A 19,037-nucleotide genomic window follows, 5' to 3' on the forward strand; every position below is an offset into this window, starting at 1 on the left:
TACTCCAATCCACTCCACCCCATCCCATTCTGATCCACCCACTGCAGTCAAGCCTATCCCAAACCACCTCACCCCACTCCATTCCACACCACTACAATCCACCCCACCACAGCCCATCCCATTTCAGTCCACCCCACTCCAATCCAATCCACCAGTCCCACAGCACTCCAGTGCACCCCACCTCAAAGCAATACAGCCCACTCCAGTCCAGCCAAATCAAATCCAACACAACCCACCCTAATCTAATCCACCCCAGTCACCTCAATCCACCACACTCCACTAGATTCCTCCCAATCTATCCTAATCCAATCCACCCATCCCAGTTCAGTCCACCCAACTACAACCCAATCCATACTACTTCAATCCAGTCCACCCCACCCCACTCCAGCCCAATCCAATCTACCCCACTTGAATCCAATCCAATCTACCCCAATCCAATCCACTCCATACCAATCCACCCCACACCAGCCCTATCACTCTGATCCAACCCACCCACCCCAATCCAGTCCACTTCACTCACTCTAATCCACCCTAATCCCATCCAAACTACCCCATTTCAATCCACCCAAATCCAATCCACCCACTCTACCCCAATCCAGTCTACCTTACTCTACTCCAATCCATTCCACCCCAGTACCTCAATCCACTCCAACCCACTCCATCCTACTCCACCCCACTCCACAACACTCTCTGCCACTGAACCACTGAACTCTACTCCCCCCTGATCAACTCTGTGACACTCTACACCTCCTACTCCACTCTACAACATTTTAATAAATCTACTCTATGACACTCTACTCACCTACTCCATTGTCACTAACTTTTAGCCATGTTGAACAGCAGCCACACTGGTGTACAACATGGCAAAACACATTGCCAAGCCAAAAGCTCTTGTATAGGCTGGCCTATTGGCTTTGCCAGGGCTTGTTTTGTGTAGGGTTATTATTACTAACACTGAAAAAAAACACTCCATCGAGATGGCAATCCGATTACCACTGCAGAAGGGGCAAGACTCACAAGTGATGCTTAACCTACATGTGAATTGAGGCAGTTTTTAAATCACAAACCGCTCTCGTGGACGAGAAGATGAAAAGGGGTTTCTCACCTGAAAAAGAAGGGCCACAATGTATTGCCTTCATAATCCCCTGGAGGAATATTAGATGAAAAGCATTGTATCTTTGCAGGGTTAGATTGGCAAGGAGGGCATTTGGCCGGTGCCCAATTGGCCTGTGACAGAGGAGAGCTAGTGGGCAGTTTTTTAGGTTGAGCGGGCAAGCACTTTGACCTATTGTAAGTCTTGTGGGCTTTTGACCACGCCCACAGCACAGCCATCACTTTCACTTGTTTGTGGGCTTGCTTTTCAAAAATCCTTTGTTATCGTTGGTAAATGCTTTACACCTGTTCCTCATTTGGGCAGTTTTGTGACCGCCATGGACACCGACCCTGTTACATGGATATTTTTACCGATACGTTTGACTGCAAGCAAACTTCTTTTTTGTTTTGTGTGTCTCCTTCGCGCTCATGGAGGCCATGTTGTTTTGAATCGGCTCGCTTCTGTCAACTGTTTTACTTTTTCAATTTACTAATTTTCAATTTATGTGGCAAGAAAAGTCCAGTGAGGAATTTACAATGCCACTGCATTGCAAATGCTTGTTTCATCTCTGAACAAAGCATCTCAACACACCTGGGATTATTTTCCTAACCAGTAGACTGCTGCAGCTTTCGGTGAGAGGCAGCCTGAGCAAGCTGCATACTAGGCCTACTAGTTGTTACTTGCAGAATGACAATAGGAGGGATGAAGGACACACATTGTGTGATGCAACTCCTTCCATAGGCCTTAGAAATGACAGTGAGTCTTTAAGGGCGGTACGTCTTTTGGGTACCAAATTAACAAATCTTTGAGTGGGGAGAAGGCTTTTGTCCTCTACAGCAGGTCATAACGATTCAGCAGACAAGCTGCAGGTGCCAGCTGCCAGTTGTCTCGGACTGATATTGGGAGTTTCATTCAAATACTGTGCAATGCAATGAAAGAAAAAAAACACCAAGAACCACAAAAGTTTTAAATAACTTTGCAATTTAAAAAACACAATTGGAATGGAAACAGATAAAAGGAAAATACTTCTTCTGGCAATGTTGCTTTAAAAAAAAATCCTTCACCCTCCATCCTGGAATGAAAGGAGAGAGAAAAAGGAAAGGAGAGAGAGAAAAAAAAGGAAACAAGTGGAAAGAAGATGGTTGAAGAGACAAAAAGGAAAAGAGAGAAGAGAGAGAAAAGAAATTGAGAGGCAAGGAGAAGGGCAAAGAGACAAACAACGGAAGGGAGAGGAAAGATTGAGTGATGAGAAGGGATGAATGATAGATTGGTATGGAGAGTGAGGGATTGAAAACAAGTGGAGAGAAAGGAAAATGGAGAAAGAGTGTACACCGAATGATGAAACAAAGCGTGGATGGAGCAGAGGATTTCAGAGGTTTCCTGATCAGCGAGATTAATTAACAGGTGGATTAGTGCCTCATACATACCCCTTAGTTCTCTGACAGTCCAGTAGTCTATGGGTTCATTTAGAAGTAGACATGTAATAGAAGTGCTGAAATCACAGCAGAGCCCACCAATGGAGTCTCCTTCAAAAAATGGATAGTATGGTAAACTCCACCTGACAATTCTCCTCTGGTTTTAACACTTCCTCCAGAAATAGGTGGCTTTTTTATTTCCACCCAACTCGAATTCAGGCTCTTGGTCTGTTCACTCTACCAGAACCAGCACAAGGTCCTTCCACTTCCCCAAGTCACCTTTGGAGACTACAGAAATCAGAGTACTCACAAACACAGAAATCAATTGAATTTCTTCTGAAAATATTTCGGTTTTCTAAAGCAGGTAGCTACAGAGTCATTGGTCTAATCAGGAGACTTTAAGACCAGAGAGAATGAAAGGCTTTGGGTAACTGAGAGTGGGCACAAACCCCAGGAAGCGGAGGGTGAGCTGCAGGCTCAGGGACCTAAATGCAACAATACCCCAGAAGCAAATATTCACCTCACCAATGCCCAATGACCGCTTTAGAGATCTGGTGGTGACTATGTGCCAAGGAGCAAGGGAACTATACAGAATTTTAAGCGCTGCCCCAGGTGAACATGGTTTCAGTGAACTGAGGGCATCCTGAAGCTTTTAGGTATGAGTGAGCATGAGCTACTGAGCTCAAGGGTAAACAGAAGATGACCTGAATCAAAGACACCTGAGAATGAGCTGGTGCCTCAGAGAGCTGAGCCTGCGCAGGATTCCTGGGGATGAAAGAATGGAAATGAGGTTAAGGGTCCTATTGATAAGTGGGTAGTTTAGGGATCAACTGATAAGGACTATGAGCCACATGTCCTTAGGATTCGCAGAACTCATGGGTACACCCATGGGCGGTGAGCAGAAGCCTATTGTTTTTGGAGTGCCCGGGAATTTTGCATCCGAAGCCCACCATGTATCTTTGAATGTGCGCCATATCAGAGAAGAGTTAAAGTTACACTATTTTCAATTTAAATGACGATTGATATGGGCTGCATCCAGCACAATGTGGGGGACCAGGATTTAAACTGGTAATTACATGCTCCAGTGACTTGTAGTTAATTCCTGCCGCACTCCCACTCAGGGTGTTAGACAGGCCCCCAGCTACCAATGAGGTGTGAAAACACAGAGGATGAGAGTTCACCCGGAGAAGCTTCTTCCTATGCTCAGTAGGTGGGACCAGCCTCGGGCTTCAGAGCTAATTGGATGACATGTGTGTGTGTGTGTGTTTGTGGAGTATACGTAAGACATCATATATTTCCTTAGGTGTTCATGATCATTGAACTGTGAGTCTTTATTTGACCAAATGTAAATTGTGTTTTGTGCATGGGTGTGTATTATCTGTGTGTATGTGGTTGGCGTTATATACATTCAAACCACTAAGAAATTGGCTTTGCGCATACTGAATTTCTTGATGTGTTACCTTGGATGTTTTTTAACACTGGACTATGGCCCTCATTACAACCCTGGCGGTCGGTGTTAAAGCGGCGGTAATACCGCCACCAGGACGGCGGAAAAAAATTGAATTCTGACCACAGCGGAAACCGCCAACATAGACAGCCACTTTAACACTCCGACCGCCACAGCGGTACAAACAAACAGTGCAGCGGTAACCACCAACAGGCAGGTGGAAGACAATGTACCGCCCACCCTATCACAACACGGCAATCCGCCACCTTTTCCCGGGCGGAACCAACGCGAATAAAAACACGGCGGAAACAGTACACAGAAAGGAAAACACTCCCCTCTCCACACCCCACGAGGAACCAGGACGCCATGGAGCCAGAACTGCAGATCCTGCCAGCGATGGTCTTCCTGCTTCTCTATCAGGAGCTCCAATGACGGCGGCGACGACCACGGTGAGTACTGCACCTACAACATAGGGGAGGGAGGAGGGAAAAGAGAGTGACACACACACGCAACACTCCCACCTCCACCCTCACCCACAACAGCATACATACAAATACATGCTGCAACATTACATATACACCCCCTCCCCCCCCGGAAGAACGCATGGACAAAAGGAAATGATTTGAACCATTGTGATCAATAAAAATCCAGTAGTCAAAACTCCAAATCCAGTATATACAATTATGTACACCAACTACACAAGTCCGGATAGTGCACCAATCATTGTCCGTGGACCACTGGGCCCAAAACGCATGGGCGAGGCCCACACTAGATACCTAACTGGAAATGGAGTGAACACTGCTGGGGCATCAGACCGAAAATATACAGGCACCTCGGAGGGAGGGCACCTCAGCCTGATGAACGCACGACACCACTGCTCAACGAGGGGGCTCCATGCCCATTGATGTATTCTGGGGAGTGCAAATCCACAGTCTCTCAAGTCCTTCCAGTGGGTGGGTTGCCCACTGCTTTATCCTGGGGAGTGCAAAGCCACAGTCTCTCAAGTCCTTCCAGTGGGTGGGTTGCCCACTGCTTTATCCTGGGACGTGCAAAGCCACAGTCTCTCAAGTCTCTCAAATGGGTGGGTTGCCCACTGCTTTATCCTGGGGAGTACAAAGCCACAGTCTCTCAAGTCCATCCAGTGGGTGGGTTGCCCACTGCTTTATCCTGGGGAGTGCAAAGCCACAGTCTCTCAAGTGCATAACAGTCTCCACTGGTTCTGGAGAGGGCTTTGTGCCCAGAGTGCTTCATCCTGCCAAGGACGGAGGTAGTCGATGTCATTCTCCACTGGTTCTGGAGGGGGCTTTGTGCCCAGAATGCTTCATCCTGCCATGGACTGAGGTAGTGGATGTCATTCTCCACTGGTTCTGGAGGGGGCTTTGTGCCCAGAGTGCTTCATCCTGCCAAGGACTGAGGTAGTGGATGCCTTTCTCCACTGAAAGTGATGCTTCATGGAAGCTGCCCAGGCTCCTGGAGCTCACCACCAGCCAAAGACGAATGACTACTGGGGAGGGCAGCCATGTCTGCGGTGGTGCCACTGGCTCAGGATGTCGCGGGGCCGCTGGCGGTGCTTGCGCCGGTGTCAGTCGCGGCGGTGCTGGCGGCAGGTTCTGTGGCGACGGTGCTGGCGGTGGGCTCTGTGGCGGCAGTGCTGGTTGCGAGTTCTGTGGTGGTGGTGCTGGTTGCGGGCTCTGCGGCGGCGGTGCTTGCGGCGGGGTCTGTGATAGCGATGATGGCGGCGGGCTCTGTGGCAGCAGTGCTGGTGGCGGTGCAGATGGCGGTGCAGGTGGCGGTCTTCTCCACCGTACACGTTGGCGTTGACATGGAAAGAAGGTGTGACACTGGTCCCTCAGTCGGTGCGACCATGCCCTCTCCTGACCTGTCCTTCAGTTTCTGGCCCTTCCCTACCTTTGATGGTGGCGCAGGTGTCTTGCCACTATCCCCTTTCATTTTGCCTGACCCCTTGGTGGCAGGTGTTTTCTGCTTCTCCCTCCGGGATGTGGGCAACTTTTTTAGCTTGGCAGGTGGCGGAATGTCCTTGCCCTCGCTCCGTGGCACACTGGCAGCTCTGATGGTTGGCGCACTTCAATAGCCGCAGTTGCTGGCACCACTGTGCCTGGGGATGTGGTGGCTGAGGTACTGGGTTGGGACCTGGATAGCCTGGCCCTAGGGGACGGACGGGGTGGGGAGGTGTAGGGAAGAGGTCAATATTAGCCAGGAAAAGTTTTTTTGACACACTGGGACGGGTAGATGGAGGGAGTTTGGGAGTGGAGGAAGAGGTAGTGGTTGTACGTCTCCTGAATTTGGGCGAAGGTGCATGGGCTGGAGGCTGTTGTGAGGTGGATGGCTGTTAGTGGGTGTGTGCCTGAGTTTGTGTACCTTGGGAGGACGGCTCACTGACACACTGGGAGAGGACACAGGGGATGTGTGAATGGTAGTGGGGTGGTGAGTGCTCGTGAGCGGTGTGTGGTGATGGGCGTGCTGGTGATGGAGGTAGTGGCTGAAGATGTAGTGCATGCAGGTGCGAGTGGAGACAAGACTGGGAGGGAGGAGGGGGACACAGTGGAGGCAGGGGATGTTGGTATTTCTGCATGGGTATGATGCTTGTGTGAGTGCCTGTGGGATGTGTGGTGCTTATGTTTACCTGAGTTACCCTTGTGTGTTGAGGTATGTGCATGCTGGTCTGATGGTATGCTTGGGATAGGCTGAGGTACAGGGGATTGGGTCTGGGTGGAGGAAGTTGGGGGGGGGGGGAGGCTGGACACAGGGACAATGGCTGCCATCAGTGCTGAGGCCAGAGCCTGAAATGCTCTCTGTTGGGCTGCCTGGCCAGAATGAATGCCCTCCAGGTATGCATTGGTTTGTTGTAAATGCCTCTCAACACCCTGGATAGCATTCACAATGGTAGACTGCCCAACAGTGAGGGATCTCAGGAGGTCAATAGCCTCCTCACTGAGGGCAGCAGGGCTGACTGGGGCAGGGCCTGAGGTGCCTGGAGCGAAGGAGATGCCCAACCTCCTGGGTGAGCGGGCACGGGACACACGCTGAGGGGCTGCTGGGAGGGTAATGCTGGTAGGGGGGGTGGCAGCTGTACTTGTTGATGCCGGGGGCACAGACGGGCCCACCACTGCAAGGGAGCTCCCATTAGAGGAGGAGTCGCTGTCACTGCTGTCACCTCCTGTCCCCGCCGTGGAGCTCCCCTCGCCCTCCGTCCCACTGGTGGCTTCAGACTCCGTTGTTTCGCCCTCTAGGGCCAGGTGGGATGCAGCTCCCTCCTGCTCCGGTGCCACTGCTCCTCCGCCTGATGATGCTATTGCACACAAGAACAGGAAGACCACAAAAAGGGGGGGGAGACAGAAGAAAGACATGTTCAGTGCATGCAACACCACTACCGTTGGCAGACACTACAGACACAGCAGCCCTCTGCACTACGCCATGCACTTATAGTTCCTAGATTGTTCACATGCCCATGGGGTACAAGGCCTGAGCCCGATTGCTGCACAGATGTAAGTCACAGGAGCCTGACTAGGTGTAGATGGCACTAACCACTAGTGGGGTTGGGGTTCCAACGCACCTGCCTCACAAGGGACCTTGCCTACCATTCTCGCCTGGCCTAGGGGAACCCACTGCCCACCTCCCCCACCCAGACACCTCATAATGCACGCAGAGTCAGATTAATGTGACTGTACTCACCCCCTTGTGGCTGCTGTGATGCCCTCAAGCGCCCATTCAACTCCGGATATGCCACCACCACGATCCGGAACATCAGGGGGGTCATGGTGCAACGGGCACCCCTCCCACGTTGGGAGGCAATCCCCAGCTGGGCCTCTGCCGTCTTCTTGCTCCAGCAGCGAATGTCCTCCCATCTTTTATAGCAGTGGGTGCTCCGTCTGTAGTGGACCCCCAGGGTCCAGATGTCCTTGGCGATGGCACGCCAAATATCCTTCTTCTGGTGGGCGCTGACCTAGAGGAATAGTACAGGGAAAAAGGAAAATCTTTACCCGCCTGGACCGTCATACTCATTGGCCCACGATCCCACCCTTGCCCTGACGCACATACACTCACCGTCCGTTCATGCAGGCCTCAGTCCCCCCCTCCCATTGTATCTTCCATCCACACCACTCCAAACAGGCATTGCCCATGCAGCATGCTCACAGTGTACTCACCTGTTTGTCTGGAGGACCGTACAGTTGTGTGTACTGGGGAGGACCCCATCCACTAAATTCTCCAACTCCTCCGAAGTGAAGGCAGGGGCCCTTTCCCCAGACACATGAGCCAACGTAGGTTCCAGACTGAGGTCACAGCAGCACTTGCAGTGTAGGTCCTCTCCTGTTGAAGGTCAGGTATCAAGTGAGTGAACAGACAGAAAATGGCGGTCACGTCCGCGACGGTGCGTACCGTCACCGCCGCCGTACATCGTCATTGGCTCCTCGGACCCACAGGGTCCAATTTTAACCAATGTAGGATTGTGCCACGGTCTTCAGCCGCCTACCGCGACGGTGTAGAACGCCAGCGCAGTTACCTCATATCCCCTTGTCCCACCTTACAGGTCAGGCAGCCGGCATTTCAGGGGGCCACATGACATTATTAATAACTGTGTCACACCTATCTAGGCCTTGCATACACACAGTAACAGGCACATTGCGGATTAATAAATGTGTGGAAATTACATTTTGTGATACCTCAGTGTCGGCTGACTCTCTGCTCGCTGTTCTCGTCCATAGGGCTCGTCCGCTGGGGCAGGTGATGAGATGGCGGCATCCTCCGGTGTACACACTTCTGGTGGACCTGTTGACAATGGAAGAGAGACACATAATAGTCACCTACAGACTTGAGCGTGCAACAATCCATGAACTGTGTGCCCAGTTGGAGCCAGACCTGATGTCAGCTATCTGTCATCCCAAAGGGATACCCCCTCTATTGCAGGTCCTGTCAGTACTCCATTTCCTGGCAAATGGGTCTTTTCAAACAACAGTGGCCATTGCATCAGGGATGTCCCAGCCAATGTTCTCTAACGTGATGTCCAGAGTGTTGTCTGCCCTGCTGAAACACATGCGCAGCTACAATGATTTCCCTCAGGTGGAGGATTTGCCTACAGTGAAAGGTGACTTCTATGCCCTGGGACATATCCCCAACATCATAGGTGCCATTGATGGGACACATGTGGCCTTGGTACCCCCACGCAGGAGTGAACAGGTGTGCAGAAACCGGAAGAGCTACCATTTGATGAATGTGCAGATGGTGTGTTTGGCCGACCAGTATATCTTCCATGTGAATGCCAAATGTCCTGGCTCAGTGCATGACGCTTACATTCTGAGGAATAGCAGCATCCCTTATGTGATGGGGCAACTCCAGAGGCGCAGTGTGTGGCTGATAGGTGAGGACAAGGACCCTATACAGTGTGAATAGTTGCCTGGGTATGGGGTTGTCCCTAAGGGTTAGTGTGTGCCTAACAGTTGTCCCTCGAAATTTGCAGGAGACTCTAGGTACTCCAACCTGTTATGGCTACTGACCCCAGTGAGAAATCCCAGGACAAGGGCAGAGGAACGCTACAATGAGGCGAACTAGGAGGGTGATCGAACGGACCTTCGGCCTCCTGAAGGCCAGTTTCCGGTGCCTCCATATGACAGTTGGTTCTCTCTACTACTCACCGAAGAAGGTGTGCCAGATCATCGTGGCCTGCTGTATGCTGCACAACCTGGCTTTGAGACAACAGGTGCCTTTTCTGCAGGAGGATGGTCCAGCTGGAGGTCTTATGGTAGCTGTGGAGCCTGTGGACAGTGAAGAAGAGGAGGGAGAAGAAGGGGATATCGACAACAGAAACAACGTTATCCAGCAATACTTCCAGTGAGACACAGGTAAGAAGATGTCACTGCCTCACACATCTCATACTATTGTTGGAGCTATCTTAAGTCTGTCATTTTCACCCAGTGTATAGACCCTGACTTGTCACTTTGCCTTTCCATTTAACAGATGTGGGCCCTACTTTGTGACCTCTGCTAAATTTCCTCCAGCCCTACAGCTGTTTTTCATCGGTATGTTGACAATTAATTTGACATTGCTTTATTCCATAGTTACTGCAATTACACATTTGTGAAAGCACAGACTGACTCCAGATTGTTTTGTGATTGATGTGTATTTATTTCTGTGCAAATAAGTGGAGGGGGTTGTAAAATGGGCAGAGGGGATGGTGGAGGAATGTCCATGGCAGAGTCCAGTCTATTTGTTTAACAAGTGCATTGTCCAAAGGGGCATAGGAGGTGGAGCAAGGGCAGTGGAAGAATGGACAGGGTGACAAAGTGGGACAGAAGGGTGACATTCAGGGAGGTCTCATTTCCTGGTGGGGGCCTTGGCAATGTTCTCTGTCTTGTTCCTGGATCTCAGGGACCGTTTGCGGGGTGGCTCTCCATCTGCAGGGGGTGGGGTGCGGTGTTGTGGTCCAGTGGCGGTGCCTCCTGTCCACTAGCGCCGGCGGAGGTGGAGGGCTGTTCATCATCAAGGCTAGTGTCAGGGGCCCCTTGTTGTGCCACAGTGTCCCTCCTGGTGTTGACAAGGTCGTGCAGCACCCCTACAATGGTGACCAGGGTGGTGTTAATGGACTTCAGTTCCTCCCTGATCCCCAGATAGTGGTCCTCCTGCAGTCGCTGGGTCTCCTGAAAGTTGGCCAGTACTGTTGCCATCGTCTCCTGGGAATGATGGTACGCTCCCATGATGTTGGAGAGGGCCTCTTGGAGAGTGGGTTCCCTGGGCCTGTCCTCACCCTGTCACACAGCAGTCCTCCCAGTTTCCCATTTTTCCTGTTCCTCTGTCCCCTGAACCGTGTGCCCACTGCCACTGCCCCCAGGTCCCTGATTTTCTTGGGGTGGTGGGTTTGCCTGGGTTCCCTGTAGTGGTGGACACACTGCTGCTTGACGTGTCCTGGGGACAGAGGGATGGGCTCACTGGGTGGGTGCTGTGCTGGTGTTTCCTGAGGGGGGAGGCTCTGTGGTGGCTTGTGCCAGTGTCAGGGGAACCGACTGTCCCGAGGTCCCAGATGGGCCAGGCTGGTCATCTTGATCCAGTTGTGCAGAGCTGCTGTCATCACTATGGGCCTCTACTGTGGGGGGACTGGATTTGTCTGGAACCTCCTGTCTGGTGACATTGGGTAGGGGTCCTGCAGGGGTGTAAAGGCATGATTATTGCATTTGTATGTGCCATTGTGTGCAATGGGTGAGTGACCCTGTACTCCAGTGCTTGCATTAGTGTCTTGGTCATTGTGTGATATTTGGTTTGGGAGTCTGTGTGGGTATCTGTAGTGGACATGCTTTGGTGATGGGTGTCCCTGCTTTGGTGTTGCATGCAGGGCTTGGTGTTTGGATGGGTGGGTTGAGATAGTGGGACATATGTGAGGTGCTTGAGTGATGGGATGAGGGTGAGGGTGAGGGTGGGAGTATGTGATGGCATGCAGGTAGGGTGGGGGATATAAGAGTTAAGAGTTGACTTACCAGAGTCCATTCCTCCTGCTACTCCTGTGAGGCCCTCAGGATGCAGTATTGCCAAGACTTGCTCCTTCCATGTTGTTAGTTGCGGGGGAGGCGGTGGGGGTCCACCGCCAGTCCTCTGTACTGCAATCTGGTGTCCTGAGCCCACGGAACGCACCTTCCCCCGTAGGTCATTCCACCTCTTCCAGATGTCATCCCTTGTTCTTGGATGCTGTCCCACTGCGTTGACCATGTCGACGATTCTGCGCCATAGCTCCATCTTCCTAGCAATGGAGGTGTGCTGCACCTGTGATCTGAATAGCTGTGGCTCTACCCGGATGATTTCCTCCACCATGACCCTGAGCTCCTCCTCAGAGAACCTGGGGTGTCGTTGAGGTGCCGTGATGTGGTGTGGGTGATGTGAGAGGTGGTGTGTGTTGTGATGTGTGAGAGGATGTGTTGTTGTGTGTTGTTTGAGGTGCATGGATGTTGTGTGAATGATGATGTTGTGTGTCTGTAGATGCTAGTGTTGTTTCTGGTGCTGTCTATCTGTGGCCTTCTTTCGGAAATTTTGGTAGTAAGGGTTTGTGGGTGATGTGGGTGTGTGTTTTATATTGGATTGGGTGTGTGGGAGTAGTGTGTGCATGTGTATCAGATGGGTGTATTTCGAATTGTCCAATGTGGTTGTGTTTTGTAAATGTCTGTGTATTTTGAGCGCAGCGGTATGTAATGCCAATGGAATACCGCGGTTGAAAGACCGCCGCGTGTATTCGCGGGTCATGATAGTGTGGGTGTATTCCTGTTGGCATGATGGTGGAGGTTTTGTTATCGCCAGTTTATCACTGACCTTTGGTGTGGCGGACTTGTGTGGGTGTCTGGATTATGGCGGATTCCGAGCTGTGGGTCGTAATAGCTGTAGCGGTATTCTGCCGCCGCAGTAGTGTGTTGGCGTTCTTCTGCGCGGTGGTAAGCGGGATTTACCGCCAATGTTGTAATGAGGGCCTATGTGTTTTTATATAACTCCGTATATATTGGTTTGTGTGTGTATATATTACATTTGCCACTTTGAATTGGGAGGGTATGGACTTTAACAGCGCAATGTTTGATGATGTTTTTCATTACTAGTCATGAACATTAAAGCTTCTTAGAATCCACTAATACTTGATGTAATCTGTCCCCTCCTGTGCTTTCACGCACCCAGTATCTACAATAACATAGTTATTATGTTTACTCAGTGTGCTCCTGTTTTGCTGTAATAGACTTAAAAAAATTCTAAATGTAAAGCACTCTAGTACACGTGGTGTTGAAGGTAAGCTATATTAAACTCTTTAATAAACGCACAAACAAACTGGACTTTGTTCAAGTAAACTTTGTTGACTGATTTGCTTCCTGATTTGTTCATCAACATTGGTCTTTGTGTCTTTATTGAAAATGTAACTTATGCTGTATGTTTATGTATGTTGATTCTGTGGAACTAGGAACAGCCAGGGCAAGAAAATTGCCTCACTGAGGTTATTGAACTTAGTACTGTGTAGTTTATTTGCAACTGTGTGTATGTGCTGTAAGTATCTCTATTTGGAAAGTAAAGGTATTGGCATCACTCATGCTGAATGTTTAGATGAGTTTCTGTAGAAGTTCTTAAATATACAACTGCGCCTCTACTTAATCCTATACAACTTATGCTGTGAGTGTAACTTGTTGGTGCACATCCGGGAATACCTAGAAATGTAGACCCATCACTGGAAATATCAGAGAATGCATGTCTTGATTGGACCCCATATAACATTATGGGGGTTATTACAACTTTGGAGGAGGTGTTAATCCGTCCCAAAAGTGACGGTAAAGTGACGGATATACCACCAGCCGTATTACGAGTCCATTATATCCTATGGAACTCGTAATACGGCTGGTGGTATATCCGTCACTTTATCGTCACTTTTGGGACAGATTAACACCTCCTCCAAAGTTGTAATAACTCCCTATATCTTGCTTTGTGTATATTTTGTGGGTATGACTGTGATGATGTGCCAGGTTTGTTGCTGTTTTTCTTTAGATGTATGGGAACATTCAACTGTGTTGATTTGATTCAAAAGGACTTGTGCTTAGTGTGTATGTTGTAAGTGTTATACTTGTTGCATCTTGGGTGTGGGTTTTGCCCACAACAGGTTTGTGGATGTGTTTCCTTAGATCTTCATAAATATTGGACTGTGTGTCTTCATTTAACCCATTGCATCATTTGCCTTGTATCTATTAGTACCAAACTACCACATGTCCCTTCCTCGAAAGTCATTTCCTAACCCCCAATATAAGCTTCTCCATGCTACCTTAGTACAAATCAATACTTTTCTGAAGCACCTAAAGACCAGGGCCTCTTTGAGAATCCATGCTCCAATAATATTCTAATTTGTTATCATTTATTAGTCTGAACCAAAAGAACTGTTCCCTCCAAGAGTTGGTTGTCCCCAACTACTTAAAGAGTATGTAATGCAAAATAAAAGGCCCAGCCTACAATATATCTCAGCCAGCCATATTCCAGCCATTGTGCCACTTTGCAACTTTGCCATTCCTTATAAAAGTGTTGTTTAAAGTGCACCATTTTCTAGATATTCTTTCTGACCTGTCCTCATTTAGCCTGGAATCAGAACACAGCACAGGACTGAAACTGGGCTACTTGGGTTTGGCGGTGACATGCTGTGTTATTGACGAGTGGATGGCCTTACCAGTGATGCAGGCCTGCAGGTTAAATGTTGGAAGCCTCAGTGTTAGACTTTTCATCTTTGGCGTGGTCTCCCTTAACTTTTTGCCTCTGTTCCCTAGGTTGTAGATGTGTGCTGGACTCTGATTTTGCTGTTTTTGTTACTCTGGGCACTTTACCACTGCTAACCAGTGCTAAAGTGCAAGTGCACCTTTACAAAATGTGTATGTAATTGGTTTATCCATGATTGGCATATTTGATGTATTAGTAGGCCCCTAGTACAGTGCACTAGAGGTGCCCAGGGCCTGTAAATCAAATGCTACTAGTGGGCCTGCAGCACTGGTTGTGCCACCCACATAAGTAGCTCTGTAATCATGTCTCAGACCTGCCATTGCAATGTCTGTGTGTGCAGTTTTAACTGTAAATTCGACTTGGCAAGTGTACCCACTTGCCAGGCCTAAACCTTACATTTTCTTACATGTCAGACACCCCTAAGGTAGGCCCTAGGTAGCCCCAAGGGCAGGGTGCAGTGTATGGTTAAGGTAGGACATATAGGTTGTCATTACAACCCTGGCGGACGGTGTTAAAGGTGCGGTAATACCGCAAACAGGCCGGCGGACAAAAAAAGGGAATTTTGACCCTGGCGGAAACCGCCAACAAAGACAGCCACTTTAACACACCGCCCGCCACGGCGGTAACGACAAGCAGCGCGGCGGTTACCACCAACAGATAGGCGGCAGACAATGTACCGCCCACACTATTACAAGCTGCCAATCCGCCACCTTTTCGGGGGCGGATTCACCGTGGATAAAAACACGGCGGAAACAGTTTCTGCAATGGGAAAACGCTCACCTTAGCACATCCCATGAGGAAGGAGGACACCATGGAGCCGGAATTACAAATCCTACCTGCCCTTGTTTTTCTTCTCCTTTACGACCAACAGCTTCGTAGGCGCAGAAGATACCGGTGAGTACTGCATCTACGACACGGGGAGGGGGGAGACAAAAGTCAGGGGGACACCCACCAAACACCCCCACCCTCGCATTATACACCATACACACCAATGCAGTCACAAAAATCACAGTAACAACCCACAATCCCCCCGGAAGAATGCAAAGACAATGCGAAATTCGGGCAAACATTGTAATGTGCCAATATACGTCATACAAAAATATACAGATAAATATCTAAAAATCACTCTTATTTACACATACAATCCGAGAAGTTGTGCAGATATGTACACAACAATGTTCGTGCACCAACAGTCCAAAAAAGCATGGGCGAGGCTCACAATAGATACCTGACCAAAATCGGAGAGAACACTGCCGGGGCATCAGATAGAAACACTACAGGCACCTCAGGAGGAAGGGAAGGGGGGGCACCTCAGCCAGATGAATGCGAAGCCAGATCCACGACGGGGCTCCATGCCCATTGATGTATCCTGGGGAGTGCAAAGCCACAGTCTCTCAAGTCTCTACAGTGGGTGGGTTGCCCACTGTACCATCCTGGGGAGTGAAAAGCCACAGTCTCTCAAGTCTTTACAGTGGGTGGGTTGCCCACTGTGCCATCCTGGGGAGTGCAAAACCACAGTCTCTCAAGTCTCTACAGTGGGTGGCTTGCCCACTGTTCCATCCTGGGGAGTGCAAAGCCACAGTCTCTCAAGTCTATACAGTGGGTGGGTTGCCCACTGTGCCATCCTGGGGAGTGCAAAGCCACAGTCTCTCAAGTCTCTACAGTGGGTGGGTTGCCCACTGTGCCATCCTGGGGAGTGCAAAGCCACAGTCTCTCAAGTAGATGCAGGTCTCCACTGGTTCTGGAGGGGGACTGGTGCCCAGACTGGATGAGTCTCCCCGTGAAAGTACCTGTCCTGTGACTGTCCCAGCTGCACATGGGATAAGGATGCCTTATGTGGCGGTCCATTCAGTTCTACACGTTGCATGCCCTGTTCAGCTGTGCTTTGCCATGGCGGTCTTTGCCCTGTTCAGTGGTGCTTTGCCATGGCGGTCTTTGCCCTGTTCAGCGGTGCTTGCCTTTGCTCTGTCTGACCTGTTCAGCGGTGCTTTGCCATGGCGGTCTTTGCCCAGTTCAGCGGTGCTTTGCCATGGCGGTCTTTGCCCTGTTCAGCGGTGCTTGCCTTTGCTCTGTCTGACCTGTTCAGCGGTGTTTTGCCATGGCGGTCTTTGCCCTGTTCAGCGGTGCTTTGCCGTGGCGGTCTTTGCCCTGTTCAGTGGTGCTTGCCTTTGCCCTGTCTGACATGTTCAGCGGTGCTTTGCCATGGCGGTCTTTGCCCTGTTCAGCGGTGCTTTGCCATGGCAGTCTTTGCCCTGTTCAGCGGTGCTTGCCTTTGCTCTGTCTCACCTGTTTAGCCGTGCTTTGCCATGGCGGTTCTGATACGGACATTGGTGTGTGGCATGACGATCTCTACACTGGGCATTGGTGTGTGGCATGACGATCGCTACACTGGGCATTGGTGTGTGGCATGACGTTCCATCATTGCCCAGCGGGGCTGTGGCATCTTGGCCCCTTCATGGGCTGTGACTCCGGCGGTGCTTTCTGGACCAGTGACGATACTTGTGCCCTCCTGGGCTGTGACTCCGGCGGTGGTCTCCTGACCAGTGACGATACTTGTGCCCTCCTGGGCTGTGACTCCGGCGGTGGTCTCTGGACCAGTGACGATACTTGTGCCCTCCTGTGCTGTGACTCCGGCGGTGGTCTCCTGACCAGTGACGATACTTGTGCCCTTCTGGGCTGTGACTCCGGCGGTGGTCTCTGGACCAGTGACGATACTTGTGCCGTCCTGGGCTGTGACTCCGGCGGTGGTTTCTGGACCAGTGATGATACTTGTGCCCTCCTGGGCTGTGACTCCGGCGGTGGTCTCCTGACCAGTGACTATACTTGTGCCCTCCTGGGCTATGACTCCGGCGGTGGTCTCTGGACCAGTGACAATATTTGTGCCCTCCTGGGCTGTGACTCCGGCGGTGGTTTCTGGACCAGTGACGATACTTGTGCCCTCCTGGGCTGTGACTCCGGCGGTGGTTTCTAGACCAGTGACGATACTTGTGCCCTCCTGGGCTGTGACTCCGGCGGTGGTCTCTGGACCAGTGACGATACTTGTGCCCTCCTGGGCTGTGACTCCGGCGGTGGTTTCTGGACCAGTGACGACGGTGCTGGCGGTTGTGTCTGTACCGCCGGTAATGATGGCGCACTTCTCCGCCGTGACACTCACAACAGGCTGGGCAGACTTCCTCTGGACCTTCCCCACCTTTGTTGGAGTTACAGCTGACTCACCAATCCCCTTCGATCCCATGTCACTTGTTGTCCCACCAGAAGTCTTAAGACGGTCCCGTCGTCCACTCTCCAATCTTAGAGCCTTTACAGGGGGTGGGCTGCCAGTGCCTTGGCTCTGGGTCCTACTGCCTGCCCTGGTGGCCGGTGCACTCCAAAAACCTGGAACACGCACCACTGGTACTGGAGGCTTTTTGGCTGAGGCGCTACAACAGGACTGATGAATTGGAGGGGGGGTGGGGGCAAAAAGGTCAATTTGACATAGGGACAGTTTCTGACGGACACTGGGATGGGTAGCTGGAGGGGGTCTGGGAGTGGAGGAAGAGGAGGTGGTTGTAGGAGGTGTCACTTTAGGTGTTTTGGGTGCAGGTACTGGAGGCTGTGGTGAGGTGGATGGATGTTGGGAGAGTGATTGCCGGCGTTTGTGTACTTTGGGAGGGGCCATCACAGACACACCGGGAGAGGACACAGGGGACGTGTAAATGGCAGTGGAGGTGGTGAGTGCAGGTGAGCGGCTTGTGGTGCTGGGTGTCCTGGTGCGAGTCCTAGTGCCTGTAGATGTGGTGCATGCAGGTGTGTGTGTAGAAGACACTGGGAGGGAGGAGGGAGAAGAGGAGGAGGGGGACACAGTGGAGACAGTGGATGTTGCTGTGTCTGTATGTGGGTGAGGCTTGCGTGAGTGCCTGTGGTGTGTGTGGTGCCTATGTTTGCTTGAGCTACTTGTGTGTGCTGACTTGTGTGCCTGCTGGTCTGTGGGTATGCTTGGGATGGGCTGGGGTATAGGAGATTGGGTCTGGGTGGAGGAAGTTGGAGTGGGGAGGCTAGACACAGGGACAATGGCTGCCATCAGTGCTGGGGCCAGAGATTGCAGGGTTCGCTGAAGGACAGCCTGACCAGAATGAATGCCCTCCAGGAATGCATTACCGTGTTGCAACTCCATTTCTACACCATGGATGGCATTCACAATGGTAGACTGCTCAACAGTGAGTGACCTGAGGAGGTCAATGGCCTCCTCAATGAGGGCAGCAGAGGTGACTGGGGCAGGGCCTGAGGTGCCTGGGGCGAAGGTGATGCCCATCCTCCTGGGTGAGCGGGCACGGGGCGAACGCTGAGGGGCTGCTGGGAGGGCGGTGCTGGTAGGGGAGGTGGCAGCTGTACCTGTAGAAGTGGGGCGCACAGATGGTGCCGCCACCACAGGGGAGCTCCCATCGGCAGAGGAGTCCGTGTCGCTGGTTGGTGATACGGTGACCGACGTGAAGCTCCCCTTGCCCTCCGTCCCACTGGTGCATTCAGAGTCTGTGGTGTGGCCCTCCATGGCCATGTGGGATGCAGCTCCCTCGTGCTCCGGTGCCACTGTACCTCCTTCTGATGATGCTGATGTACAGAAGGACAGGTAGAGCAGGAAAAGGGGGGGAGACAGAACAAAGAGAGTTTTAGTGCATGGTTTGCCGCTACCGTTGGTGGGCAAGACAGACACAGCAGCCCCCTGCATTACGCCGTGCTCCTGACCTCTGCACATGCAATTTCTGGGAAATGGCCTACATGGCAATGGTGGATATCTGCGCACATGGATGCCACAGGGGCAACTATACCTCAACTTGGCACTCTGCTGAGGTGGGGTTGAGTGCCACATGGCCTACAT

This window comes from Pleurodeles waltl, chromosome 4_2, assembly GCF_031143425.1.
Source record: "Pleurodeles waltl isolate 20211129_DDA chromosome 4_2, aPleWal1.hap1.20221129, whole genome shotgun sequence".
NCBI classification, from domain to species: Eukaryota; Metazoa; Chordata; class Amphibia; order Caudata; family Salamandridae; genus Pleurodeles; species Pleurodeles waltl.